The 13,077-nt window shown below is 51.7% G+C and overlaps 1 long non-coding RNA gene across 1 annotated transcript; it reads right to left on the bottom strand.

The window, feature by feature from the left end:
- Positions 1–5,930: 5,930 nt before the first annotated feature.
- LOC120650749 lies at positions 5,931–7,200 on the bottom strand. Its single transcript, XR_005665792.1, has 2 exons — positions 6,659–7,200; positions 5,931–6,572 (listed from the first exon to the last, which is right to left on the bottom strand). It is a non-coding gene; the product is annotated as an uncharacterized LOC120650749 (long non-coding RNA).
- Positions 7,201–13,077: the final 5,877 nt, after the last annotated feature.

Below are 13,077 nucleotides of genomic sequence, written 5' to 3'. Positions count from 1 at the left end.
CACCTGGGGAGGCGATCTCTATACACCACGATTGGTGTGACAGGTATGTAATGAAATATTATTGTTTATCACTTATGTATTCGTCGGTATTCTTTTGTTTCGACAATTTTGTTTATTGCAGGTTACGTGAGGCCGGTCTGGTGACTCTGGGCCGTCTTGTCGAGGTTGGGCCTATTCAGCTCGACCGATCCCTCCCGACGGCGCTCGTTGACAGATGGAGGCCGGAGACACACACGTTCTACCTCCCGTGTGGGGAGATGACTCTACGCTGCAGGACGTGACCTACCTCCTCGGCATACCTCCTTAGTGAGGACTGCTTAGTGCAGATGTGCACCGACGGGATGGATGGCGGTCGGCGTTTCTTTAAATGTCCACACGCATGGGTAATACTCGGTTGTTTCATTTCTTTATCTTCAATGAGACACCTTATATGAAATTTGTTTTGCAATCTTCCGATGCTCCAGAAAATTGTGGTTTTACTAGGTGGGTCGATCCTGCACCAATTGATTCTGTTCAGGAGTTCATCGAGTACCTCCAGATAAAGATCTTTGATCTGTAATGCAAGGTGAACCATTATGAGGAAGTGAGCGAGGGTAACAAAGACGACGAAGATGATGATACCAGCAATACTGTCGGTTTACAGGATGAACCATGCACTATTCCTTACTGCAACTGCCCTTGTCATAAGAAGAAGGGCCCTGCGCCTCCGGCACCACCGCCTGCACCACCTGCAATGGGTGGATACTACGGAGAAGGCTCAACGCAGTTTGCTACGTGGGGGTACGGCTACTAGGACTACCCTAGTGCTAGTTACATGCTGCATCGTTGTGTGTGTTTTTTAAAATTACCTAAGGCATGTTAGGTTAGTCCAGAATCTGTTTACTGTAGTTTGCAACGGGTTCTGCCATGCCACTGCATGTGTGACGTGTGTTTCATTACTGTTGTATTATGATGTAAACTTGATGGTTCACATTATGTAATGCATTTCTTAGTTCTTATTTCTTCTCGTTATATTAATTAAATGTGTGTTTTTTAGTATTCTAGTGACATGAAAAGCTCCGAAAATATTAAGGACAAGTTCAAAGATTTCATAGATTCCCGGCTACAACTGCAAATTAATGGTAAAAGTTACAACACACAGAGTCAAGCTCTCAACTGAAAACATAAACAACTAATTGCAGTGGCATGTGCACGCAACAAGGTAATATCTTGTTGCATCTAAACCTACCATGCCTTATGGAATGTAAAATGCCGAGATTACATGGTACTACTCTCTAAGTGCACCGAGGATATTTGCCCTTCCTAATTGCTTCGGGCCCGGCTTCCTTCGCACGGCGTGCCCTCTCTCGCTTTCTCTCCCTGTCAGCTTCACGTTCCGCCGCCGCCTTACGATCCACCTCCTCCATCCTCTTGCGGATTTATTCTTGCTCTTTCTTGCGCTTCTCCTCTTGCTGTTCCTCGTGCTTCATTCGGCGCCAACGTTCTGTAGCCCACCTTGGTTGTTGTTCCACAAAGTCCTTTGCCTGCTACGACTGCACGGTGTCGAACCACTACATAAAATCACAAAGAGGCGGAGGAGACTTTGTCCAACAAAAGTTAGAATCATAAGTCAATGTTAGGTCACAAAGAAAAATAACGTCTGTTGTCCTGCTACCTTGGCCCGGTCTTTGCCGTATCGCTTAGGTGTATCATATTCGTAGTTCTCACACATAAAGAACCTCATGCCGTAGTCATCTCCTAAAACCTCAGATTGCATGAACTTGCATAACGAACCGCAGAAGCACATTGGCACATCAATTCCTTCAGGTACGGTGGCTTCACACTTGCTCCACGGAATGTAGGTTGATCTTGACGAAGACATTGGCGCTATAGTGTGGTGCGCCAAATGACGAACAATGATTTCAATAATGCACATATAGTATACCAAATCGATGCGTGAAAATATAGGTACTGTCATAATTCTATTGTCTTATGCTGCAATATCAATAAGGTACTGTCATAATTCTATTCTAATTTATAATTAATTTAAAAACAAGTCTGTAATAGTACTCAAATTGTAATACTAAACGAGTGTTCTAAAGCACCAAATCTAATTCAGCTAATCCGCTAATTAAATTAAATTGTTATACAATATCAACGGATTCATATGGAAGTTACCGGTAGATCACAAGTGTGGAATTCGGCAGAGCTTCGCCGCTTTTCTTCTCCTCACCCCTCTCTTTTTTTCTGAATTTTTAGGCTCAAATGAGAAGGGAATGGCGGCCAGGGCTTATATAGGGTGGGAGAACCCTGTCGCCCTTGGGGTGGGCGACAGGCCCCTGTCGCCCGTTGGGGGGCGACAGGCCCCCTCCCCCGGGCCAGGGACCTCTTTGCAAATTCCAAAAAAAAATTACATTAGGGTCCTGTCGCCCGTGGCTTGGGCGACAGGACCCCTGTCGCCCCCCATAGGGCGACAGGGGGTATTTTTGAAATATTTCAAAAAGGACATATATTTTTGAAATTTTGATTTTTTTAAATATAAAAAAGAAAAAAGTCCAGCCGGGGAGGAGGGGGACCTGGGAGGAGCGGCAGGACGGGCCGGGCCGAGACGCGGTCGCGCGCTCGCTCCCGTACACGACCGGTCGGTCATTAGCTTTTTCCAAAAAATAACATTAGTCCCGGGTCGTGAGCTGCCAGGACAAGTACATTAGCCCCGAATGCTCAATGCCGGTTGGAAAAACAGGCCCATTAGCCCCGAATGCTCAATGCCGGTTGGAAAACCAGGCCCAGAGCCCGATGGCAACCGGAACTAAAAAGGCTGTTCTGATCTGACCGGGGCTTGTAGTCCAATGGTAGGACGGTCCAGTGGGACGCTACCCACCAGAGTTCAAATTCTGGTGCTCGCATATTTTTCTGAGATTTTCCTAGGATTTACCGGTGTTACACGTTAAGTGGTAAGCGACGTTCCCGTCGACGACGAGGCGCTAGTGGTGACTTCGGGAATCTTCAGATCTGCCGGTGCTCAGTCTTTCGGAGGTGCTCATAGGGGTAGGGTTTGCGTACGTGTATTCATAGGGTGTGAGTGTGCGTGCGTGTTGTGGACGTCTTCGTTGTACCGTGTGATTCTAAAAAAATTAAAAAGAAAAAAGAAGCGACCGATCACACGGTAAAGTTCTTTCCGCGGAGCGGTGGAGATGGAACAATTTCTCTATTTTGTAAAGTACTAGCGACAAACTCCTGGCAGGACCAAGACCGTTTTAGAGTTCATGTGAAGTATAGGCACCAATAATCGAGTGACAAATGATTTGATCCGTACTTGGCTATCCAGCAGAAGAGTACTGCGCCTTTGGGCTCGCGGCACGAGCACACGACTCGACACTTGCAGCAAGGAGAAGACGTCGCCGTGCTGGCTGCTGCGATGCGAGAGCGCGCGGATCGGAGGCAAGCACACGCATCATCGGTCGGTCAGAGCCGATGTCGACACCCGCGCGCCGCCGCTCGTCGCCGTCGCCGTCGCCGTCGCTTTCCCTTCTAGAGACCCGAGGCACGCCGCCGGCCGCTGCGTGACTGTCTGCGTGCGCGCGAGGGCGTGGAGTTCCGGTGAAGCGACGCACGCTGCGTTCCCACAGACCAGAGTCCCCAGTCGAGCCCGGCGGTCGTCGCATGCGGCCGGCCGCGCGGCTCGGCCCGGGCCCCTCGGGCGAGGTCAACAGCGTCGACGTCGCACACGCCCTCGTCCCCCCTCCTGCCTGGGTCTTCGTTGGCTCTCATCGCAGAGGACGACGTACGGCGGTACGGGTCGCTGTCGTGCGTCAAGGTCCCGGCCGGCCGGCCGTCGCATGGCTCCCGGGCCGGGCCCCGCCCGCCCGATATCGTATCTCCCGATATATCTTCTTTGTGGACTGCGGCATGCATGAGTACCCGTACGGCGCGTCATCGGCGTACTGGCCTGTGCTGACCTGCGAGTAGGAGTGGTCATGAGTCATGGTTTTAGTGGTCTTCATAGTCCATTAAAATCCTTAAATTTTTAGTTCAAAATTATATAAGATTAGAACCAAGTCTTTTTAGAACCCGGCTTTTAGATATTTTAGTTCAAAATTTTGAGCCCTTTACCACCACTGCATGCGAGGCTTCAAAATTTTGAGCCATTTACCACCCCTGCATGCGAGGCTGCATGCTGCACACCAGGATCAGGGGCAAATATTAGGAGTCACTCGGGCTACTGGCTGTCAAACCATCGCACAAGACCAAATAACTATTTTTTATTCCGAAACAAAATTATTTTGTTTCCGAACAAATTTTTTGTACTGATAGAATAATTAAAAAATTGTTTTGAAATAAAATAAAAAATATGAGCCAATTTATTAGACTAATTTAGACAAAAATATAAAATCTGAAATGGATAATAAGTCTGCTGGTTGTGACCCCCCACCAGCCCCCGGCGCAGGGTACGGTTCTGCGTGGTCAAAGATCGGAAGAGTCCACTACTGTATCTCGGAGACGACGCGTGATGTGCGAGCGGATGAGATGGTGGCTTGTTTAGTTGAAACATTTTTTTCGAAAGAATCTTACTCGTTTAAAGTACTAAATAAAGTCTATTTATAAAAACATTTGTACGGATGAGTTGTAAATCGCGAGACGAATCTAATGATGCTAATTAATTCATGAATAGCCGATGGTTACTGTAGCATCACTGTTGCAAATCATAAATTAAGTAGGCTCATTAGATTCGTCTCGCGATTTGCAGCCCATCCATACAAAAAAAATGTAAATAGACTTCATTTAATACTCCATACATGTGTCCCAATATTCGATGTGATGTGTTTTTGCGTTTACGGTGTTTACGGGTAAAGATCTAAACAAAGCCATATTATGCTGATTTACAAGGCAACGTATCTGGTGCAAACCAAGGACCTCGTGCAAACCCGTGCAAACCTACTAAACAAAGTTTCAAAAAATTCTGAAAAAAATAATGAATGTGTTTATCAGATAACATCATCTATATATAAAATTTCATGATCAAATTCGTCTTACTCTAGAAGTTACAAAAAAGACAAATTTGAGATGCTTTTGAACCATTATTGTTGTCAGAAAATTTGTCTTTTTTGTAACTTTTAGAGTAAGATGAATTTGACCATAAAATTTTGTATATAGATGAGATAAGGTGAGAAGCACATTCATGATTTTTTTCAGAATTTTTTGAAACTTTTTTTAGTAGATTTGCACGGGTTTGCACAAGATCCTTGGTTTGCACCAGATACGTTCCCAATTTACAAACTCTATACATATTCATTAAAGTGATGGTGCGTTGTACGGCTTAGGCAACTTTTGCTCCTTGCGAGTGCTCTTTGCACTCTTTCACTCTGTTCGCTGCATCTACCAACATTATTTTTCTCTCACACCAAATCAGCACCAGTCACCAGCCACAGCACAGCGAACAGAGTGATTTGCTTCGTCATACAATGACTAGTTCTGATGGGAGCAGATCAATGCATTGTTTGAGTTAATTTTTTCATGCTTATTCTATTATTAGGGTTTGACTGAAATCACAGTTTATTCTTCCACATTTTCTGATGAGACAAAACAGCATGATGTCGTGTCATAGTCTTATATTGGATCAATGGTTGAGAGCAGCACAAAAATAGCCGATTGTTGGATCGACACTCCAAAAACGATCGTTCACATGTCTTCATGGGCTGGTCCAACTCAAATCCCCCCACGGCCACCAGGCACACCTGGGCTGGGCTAAGTCCTAATACTAAGGAAACATCGTGACGGGTATATGATCAGGGCCTCAGGCCCAGCCACACAACACCTACCAGAAGGAGAAAGAAAGGTCCATTAAGCTTTAGGAATTGGTGGCCTAGATCTATAACCAGTGGCGGACCCAGGAATTGAAACTAGGGTAGTCCTGGCGAAAAAATTTCAAAATGCAATCCGGTATAATCTAATAGCACTTCGGTAACAATACGGTATATAACGATCAAATTTACAATAACATAAGTAAAAAAGGTCCCTTAATACATTGAATTCAACAAATTAGTTGAGAACTCGAATAACTTACAATATAAAATGTTGCAACATCAATAAAATGATGGATTAATGAAATCACAATGGCTTCATGTTTCTGAGGGAGCCTTATCTCTTTTGTATTGTGACTATGGGTTTAGCATATGCAATCATTAAGTCCTTGCAAAGTAAGAATATGCCAGTATGACTGTTTTTTGTAGGAAATAGGCATCTATGTTCTGAATTGATGGTAAGGGGTGGATAAAACTTGAAGGAAAGTTCAATTATTAATGCAGAAAACCTCTGCAAGATCATTAGTTTCTAGTTTTTACTTTATGGCCAACCACTTCTACCTTCGAAAGAGAATCCCTATGTCCTGGTAGCCAAATATTTGTATCATATGACCTATGATTTTTCTTTGGAAAAGTACAGACCTCTGAAGACAAATCCACTTGAACTCTTTGTTCTGTATACGCATACTGAAGCAGCATTTTGGAACCAATTAGTGAGAACTGAGAACTTAAATTCTTACGGTCTTATCTGCTGGGTTTGGATGCCGCCGCCCGCCGCGAAGCCAAATTCCCCTGCACACGAGAAACAGACTTTCAGACTTCACTACACCTGTGATAGAAACCAAGGGAGAAATAAAAGCGGGGGATTGGAAGCGCACCGCACGGACCTGGTCGCCCCGCCGCAGCAACGAGCTATCTCCCCGCCGCTGCCGAAACGGCAAAGCCGCTCCAATGCCAGCAAAGCTCTGAGCGCGCTAGCCTTGCCTCAGGCAGATCCGAGACCAGCGGACCCCACTGGCGCTGCGGCGGCGAAAGGCGCGGCGCGTAACGACGAGGCGGCCGCGGCGCGAGGCGGAGGCACACCGCACGCCCGCACGGCCGTGTGCCCAGCCCAGGCACGGCGCCGGCGGGATGAGACCGGGGGACGGGGGTCGGGGGGCGGGGAGTGGCGGGCGGCGGCGGCCTGCGGGCGCTGGGCGCGGGTGGCGGCGGGGCACAGGGTCGGGGTCGCGGGGAGGGGAACGAACGGGAGTCTGGGACTGGAAGGGTTTGGGCTGACCGGCTGAGGGAGATGGACTGATGGAGAGTTGGCGAGTTATTGGGCTTGGGCCAAATGCGGACAATGTTTTGAAGCTCTAAAAAATTTTTGGGCCAAAATTTTGGGTAGTCCTGGGCCTACCCGGACTACCCATTGGGCCCGCCACTGTCTATAACGGAGTTAGGCCCAAAAGGATAATTGCCCACTCACGAGTCCATAACTCATCTGATGAACATTACTGACAACCAAAAGGTTTAAAAACCTCTAAGTTTTCATCATTCATCAACGCAACCTTCCTCTTTTGGCGCGGCCGCGAGTGCGTGAGGAATATGTTCCATGGCTTCATCAGGAAACCAGAACAAAACCAAAGCCTATTGCGGCTTTCTCGGACAGTGCCAATGTTCCCATCAAGAGTGCGCAACACAAAGGCTGCGCAAAAAGAAGAAGCACGCCGAGATCCAAAGCTGCCGACATATGTGAGATGCAATTAGACAGTATTACAGCACTCTGTTCAGCTGGCTCTCTGTTCGGCTGGCTGTGGGTGACTGGTGCCGATTTGTTGTGAGAGAAAATTACTGCTCGGTGGCTGGTGCTGGTTTGGTGTGAGAAAAAAAATATTGTTGGCGAGTTACAGCCAAACAGAGTGAAAAGAAACCATTATTTGCCTTATAGCTAACTCTAGTAGTGCTAGCTCGCTGCCTCCGAACATGGCCTGGCATATCCAATCTCGCGATGCAAATATTTCGAGCACTACAAAATCGTGGTGCCGCCGCGCCGGCAGAAGCAGAAAGCGCAGGCAGCCATCTACTAGCTTCTATCCCGGGCGTCCGGTTGATCTGACCGCTCGGCGTCTGTGTCTTCCAGCAGTCCCTTCACTGTTGGAAGTGGGTCGGTGTCGGGCACGCACTGATTGGTTGGCACGGAGGAGCAGTGCTCGTGCACATGATCGTATCGTCACTCACAGTAGATGGCTCAAAAAAAAAAAGGCACTGATCGCTGGCGCAGCTGCGCGACGCCACAAGCGCTGTCCACGGTCCACACAGCTAGCAGGGCATCTCGACCGTGGCGTGGCCACCGTGCATCGACAAGCCACAAGCTTCGTGTCCGGCCGCTGCCGGCGCCCGTCCGTCCAATGAGCGGTTGAGCCGAGAGCGCGCTGCCACTGCCTGAAAAAACAAAACGGCGTGTCCGCCGCGGCGGGCGCACCCGCGCGCCCTCGCGCGACGCCTGGGGCCTGGGCTTGGCCGCCGCCGCTACGACCGATGCGCGCGTGCGCGGCAGCGGTTGGTCCGGGCCCGAAACCGATGCCGCTCCGGGCCGGCCGGGCCGCCGAGGCCATGTCGGCAGCTCGCTCCTTGGCGGTTTTTTTTTATTTGAAAAGTTGCTCCTCGGCGTTTTGATTAGTGGGTTCCCGTGAAGAAGGATTCCCGAGAAGCGATTGGGTTGGCCTTTTCCGCTCCCCGATGCCTTGCCGATCTCCAAATATGCGCAGCAGTGGCAGCAGAGAGAAGGGGGACCGCGTACGTGCGCTGGGCCCTCGGCGTCCGCGCGCCACGCATTCTCGGCCGGCTTGGCTGCCCGCCTGCTCGGACAAGGCTTCGTGGAACATCTGTCTGGCCCGTGCTTGGTGTGGCCTCTAGATCGATGAGAGCGAGCGAGGCACACGTACGGTTTAAGGTGGGGCAAAGCAGCTGTGGGCCGTGGCAGATGCCCGGTGCGCGCCGCCGTGCGCGTCCAGTTCCCTGACCCGGTGTCCAGCGACCCTTGTCCGGTCTCTACTGTTGCCGCACGCGTCGAGCTTCCGGCCGGTTGGCCGGAGCTGCAGCGTCTCTGCGGACCGGACGTGCGCGCGCGCCCCCACCGCTTGTAATCGACGCCCGAGTCAGACCGGGGGGTCGGTTGGTCGGACGGGGGTTGGCCGCGCCTCCGAGCCACCAGGATGCTGCCACGGCAGCGGCGGGCTCGCTACGGCGTGGGGAATCGCCCGCTTTCAGGCCTGCTGGATGGACCACACGTAATAAGCATGCCCTAACACTTGCTCTCAGGAAAATAACGTGTCCTAATAACACTCTCTTTGCAGGCTTTTAATCACCGGCCGGATAGTGAGTAATGACCGGGTCCGTACTCTATGTAGTGGCAAGGTGCTGGCAGGGCCCACTTGCCAGTGGATATGATGTCCTCGGTAGCAGTTCACTGGGTCCACACACGTAACGTGCTCGTTCACAATCATCGACATGGTGTCTGTTCGTATTTTTTAGAAAAGAAATAAAAAACCGTCCACATGATTGGTAGCGCCTGATCAGATGGCTTTGGCCAGGAAGGTTGGCCGGCCTACATGGGAGGTCAATTATAAGCGCGCCTACATCTTCTACTGTGTGTACCTCTGTTTGATTGACACGTGAGCAATGCAGCTGCTAGGTAGCTTGGCCTTTACAGTTCAGTTCAGTAGTTCACGCACGCGCCAAGATTCCTCCACAGTCCCCACCACACCACTCCTCTTCCCGGCTGATCACGATAACCAGCGAGACGTCAAAGGTTGTCTCCCCATTTCACCCCCATCAGATATTCAGATTACCGCACGGACTGCGATCCCATGTGCGATTTTTCTCACAGTCCTGAACCTAGAGCTGGAGAAGATGAGGGAAACAACCCATGTTATCTCCGTTGCCTCGCGAGGCAGCCGGTACAACACCCATCTTTCGGCCAGTCTTATCCGATCCATCCCCACTCTGTGCCCGCCGAGCATTAAAAGGGATGCGAGAAGTCACATCAGACACTGTAGCATTTGTTTGTGATAAATATTGTCCTACCATGACCTAACTAGGCACAAAATATTCGTCTCGCAACGTACATCAAAACTATGTAATTAGTTTTTTTATTTACCTACATTTAGTACTCCATGTATAGATTATTTGCTATATTTAATGTTTCGATGTGATTTTGATGTGATGGAAAGTTTGGACGTTGGGAGGTTTTTGTGGGATCTAAGGCTTACTCCAACGGAGCCCTGTAAAGCGCCCCCCACCCCACGTAGGGGGAGCTTTGGGGTCTCCCAAAGCTCCCCCTGTATATGGGGCGAGTTGAAACTCCCCCATATATAGGGTGAGTTCCAACTCCTCTATATCTCTAATCACACCGTTTCTTCGCGATATTAATCATGTTTGAGTCCCGTAACATGATGATAATGCGTATTATGACAGTACAAATAATGTATGATTTTTTTTAAAATTAAAAAACGATAAATAAATAGTTAGTTAATGAGTGATAGTATATAGAGGGAATAAATATGGGGGAATGGTTGGAGAGAAGGAGTTATACGGGGAAATCTTTTGGAGGGAGGTAGTAAAATATAATAAATAGTATGTTTGGGGGAGTTGGATGGGGGAATGGTTGGAGATAGTCTAAACACACCCACGGAAGGACGGGGCTGGAAAAGTTTGGCGAACCGTCGCGTCCGAGCTAGTACGGTACAAGTAACAAGTGAACCAGAAGTTACGTGCACCGGACAGCTGTATCGTCATCGTGTGCTGCTGCTGCGCCCGAGTTTGTGGAAAATGAGTAAATTCCTTCTATGCTACTGAGAAATATAACACATCCCTTATGTGCCATTGAAAAATAGCTCATCCTCTTTATGCCACTAGTTTTAATTTTTCATCCCTTCTGTGCCATTCCGTTACTAACGGCGTTAGTTGGGTTGTTTGTTGCCGTCTCCATCTCGCCGCGTCCCGGCTCCCGAAGCGCGTCCTGCCCGCCGCCGTCCTCCGCTCCCTCCCCGTCACGGTCTACGGCGCCGCCGGCTCCCCCGCTCCCCCAGCGTTGGGCGGCCCGGGCGCGGAGCCGTGGAGGGGGGAGCGGGCGGAGCATAGCCGCGGCGCCGGCGAGCGCGGTCGGACCCTGCTCCTTCCTCCCACGACGAGGTACGCGGCCGCGGCGGGGCCAGGGCGGCGGCCCCCCTCCTGGGCGGGCGGGCTCCGTGCCGCTGCGGCCCGTGGGCGGACCGAGCCGCTCGGTCGCCACGCCGTCTCCTCCTCCCTCCCGGCGGCGGCGCGTGGCCCGTCTCCTCCCCATCCTCGGCGGGCGGTTGGGAGTGGCCGCGCTCGCGGCGCTGGCAGGGTAGGAAGCTTCCTGCCACCTTCCTCCGTAGCCCTCCTCCCGCACCCTATTTGAACCCCCCCTGCCGTGCCTCCTCTCCTCCGACTCCACTTGCAGCCGAACAAGGCAGCGGGCGCCCCGCCGCCGGACCCGCGCCGTCTCGGACGCACAGACCCGTTCCGTGGGCGCCCCGCTGAAGAAGAACACCAAGGGCGCAACCATGGGCGAGGCGGCGCCGCCGATCCCCGACGGCGACGGCTTCCCGGCGTGGGCGCGCTCCGTCGCAGACTGCGAGGCGCGGCTCGCGGTCTCGGCGTCGCGGGGGCTCTCCTCGGCGGGCCCGGAGCCCACCGCCGTGCCGTTCACCATGGCGAGCCCTTCCTTGGGCTGCAGCTCGAAGAAGCCGTGCTGGATGCCGGCAGCCTTGAACGCCTCCGCGGCGTCCACCTTCCTGCCGTCGGGCGTGACGGCCAGGGAATTGGGCCGGCCGGTGACGAGCCCCGTGATGTAGGAGAGCGGGACCAGGTCGCCCGACGCGGTGATGGTGCCCCGGAGCGGCTGGCACGGGGTGACGTTGGCGTTGAGCAGCGCGGCGATCGCCTCGAGGATTTCGAAGCGGATGCCGGAGTAGCCCTGGAGCAGGGTGTTGATGCGGACGAGCATGGCGGCGCGCGTGGCCGACGCCGGCAGCACGTGGCCGTCGTCGCCGGTGGCCACGGAGTTGGGCCGGCCGTCGTCGTCCCCGCCAGGGAACTCGTCCCCAAGGACGTCGTCCAGCTCCGCGTCGGGGACAAGGTGCCCGCCGACATGCGCGTCGTGCGCCTCGTCACATCCACGCTCCGCGTCCAGCAGGGCTCGCTCACGGGCGAGACCGCATCCGTCAACAAGACCTCGCACGCCGTGCCCGTCGACGACGTCGTTAGTAACAGAATGGCACACAAGGGATGAAAAATTAAAACTAGTGGCATAGAGGGGATGAGTTATTTTTCAATAGCACATAAGGAATGAGTTATATTTCTCAGTGGCGTAGAAGAAATTTAATCGTGGAAAATTGGCGCCGTAGTGCGATGCCTCGCCACATTTTTTTTTTTACCCCTCCCCTCCCGGCGACAAAAGCTGTGTCAACGTACACGCCCGCTGCACAGCGCGGACCGCCGCCCCCACAATTATCAAGGACAGCGACCGTGCCCTCTGGTCCAGAGGTCCAGGTCGAGGCGCTACACAGCCAGCGCCAACGCAAACGCAAACGCGGCGGTCCGCTCCCGCGCCGCGGACCTTTTAAACAAAGCAGCCACCCACCGCGGCGAGCTGCCAGTGCCACCCCCCCCCCCCCCCCCTCCTCGTCCCCCCATCTCTCTCTGCACAGGCAGGCGCCAACGCATTCTGACTCGGCATCTTTTTGGGCTCGGGTGGGAGAGGGGAGATAGAGATACGGAGTGGGGAGGCGTCGCTGTCGTTGGCTACGCGCACCCATCAGGCACCCCACACTTTTCAACGGGTTACCTGCTCGGAACTTGAGAGCTGAGTTGCCGCGCAGTTGCAACACTCTCTCGCCATCCCCCAATCCCCCCCCCTCTTTTTCCTCCCATGCTCGGGAATATTCTTGGGCTGTAAATGGGGTTTGTACCATATGCCGATATGGTGCTATCTCGAAATGCTCTTCCTCGGAGAGAAAAAAAAATCTATATATCTTCTCATAGTATGTATGGAAAGATCGAAGATGTGTACACAGCTTTCGTGATCCACGTTTGGTCTTCTGCAACATGCGGTCGTACCAATTTCTTACAACATGTGTTGATACGGTTTCGAATTTCACCCGTTTCCAATTCATGCGCTGAACTTGTTTTCCAATAATGTCAGCATTCCCACGTCCATGCTAGAAAAAAATCTACATAATCCCTTAAGATATTTGAATTTGTCTACCTAACACTCTAACTATAAAACTGG

Source organism: Panicum virgatum, chromosome 9K (assembly GCF_016808335.1).
Source record: "Panicum virgatum strain AP13 chromosome 9K, P.virgatum_v5, whole genome shotgun sequence".
Classification (NCBI taxonomy): Eukaryota; Viridiplantae; Streptophyta; class Magnoliopsida; order Poales; family Poaceae; genus Panicum; species Panicum virgatum.
Note: the sequence above shows the minus strand (reverse complement) of the source record. Positions and strands in the feature narration are given on the sequence as shown.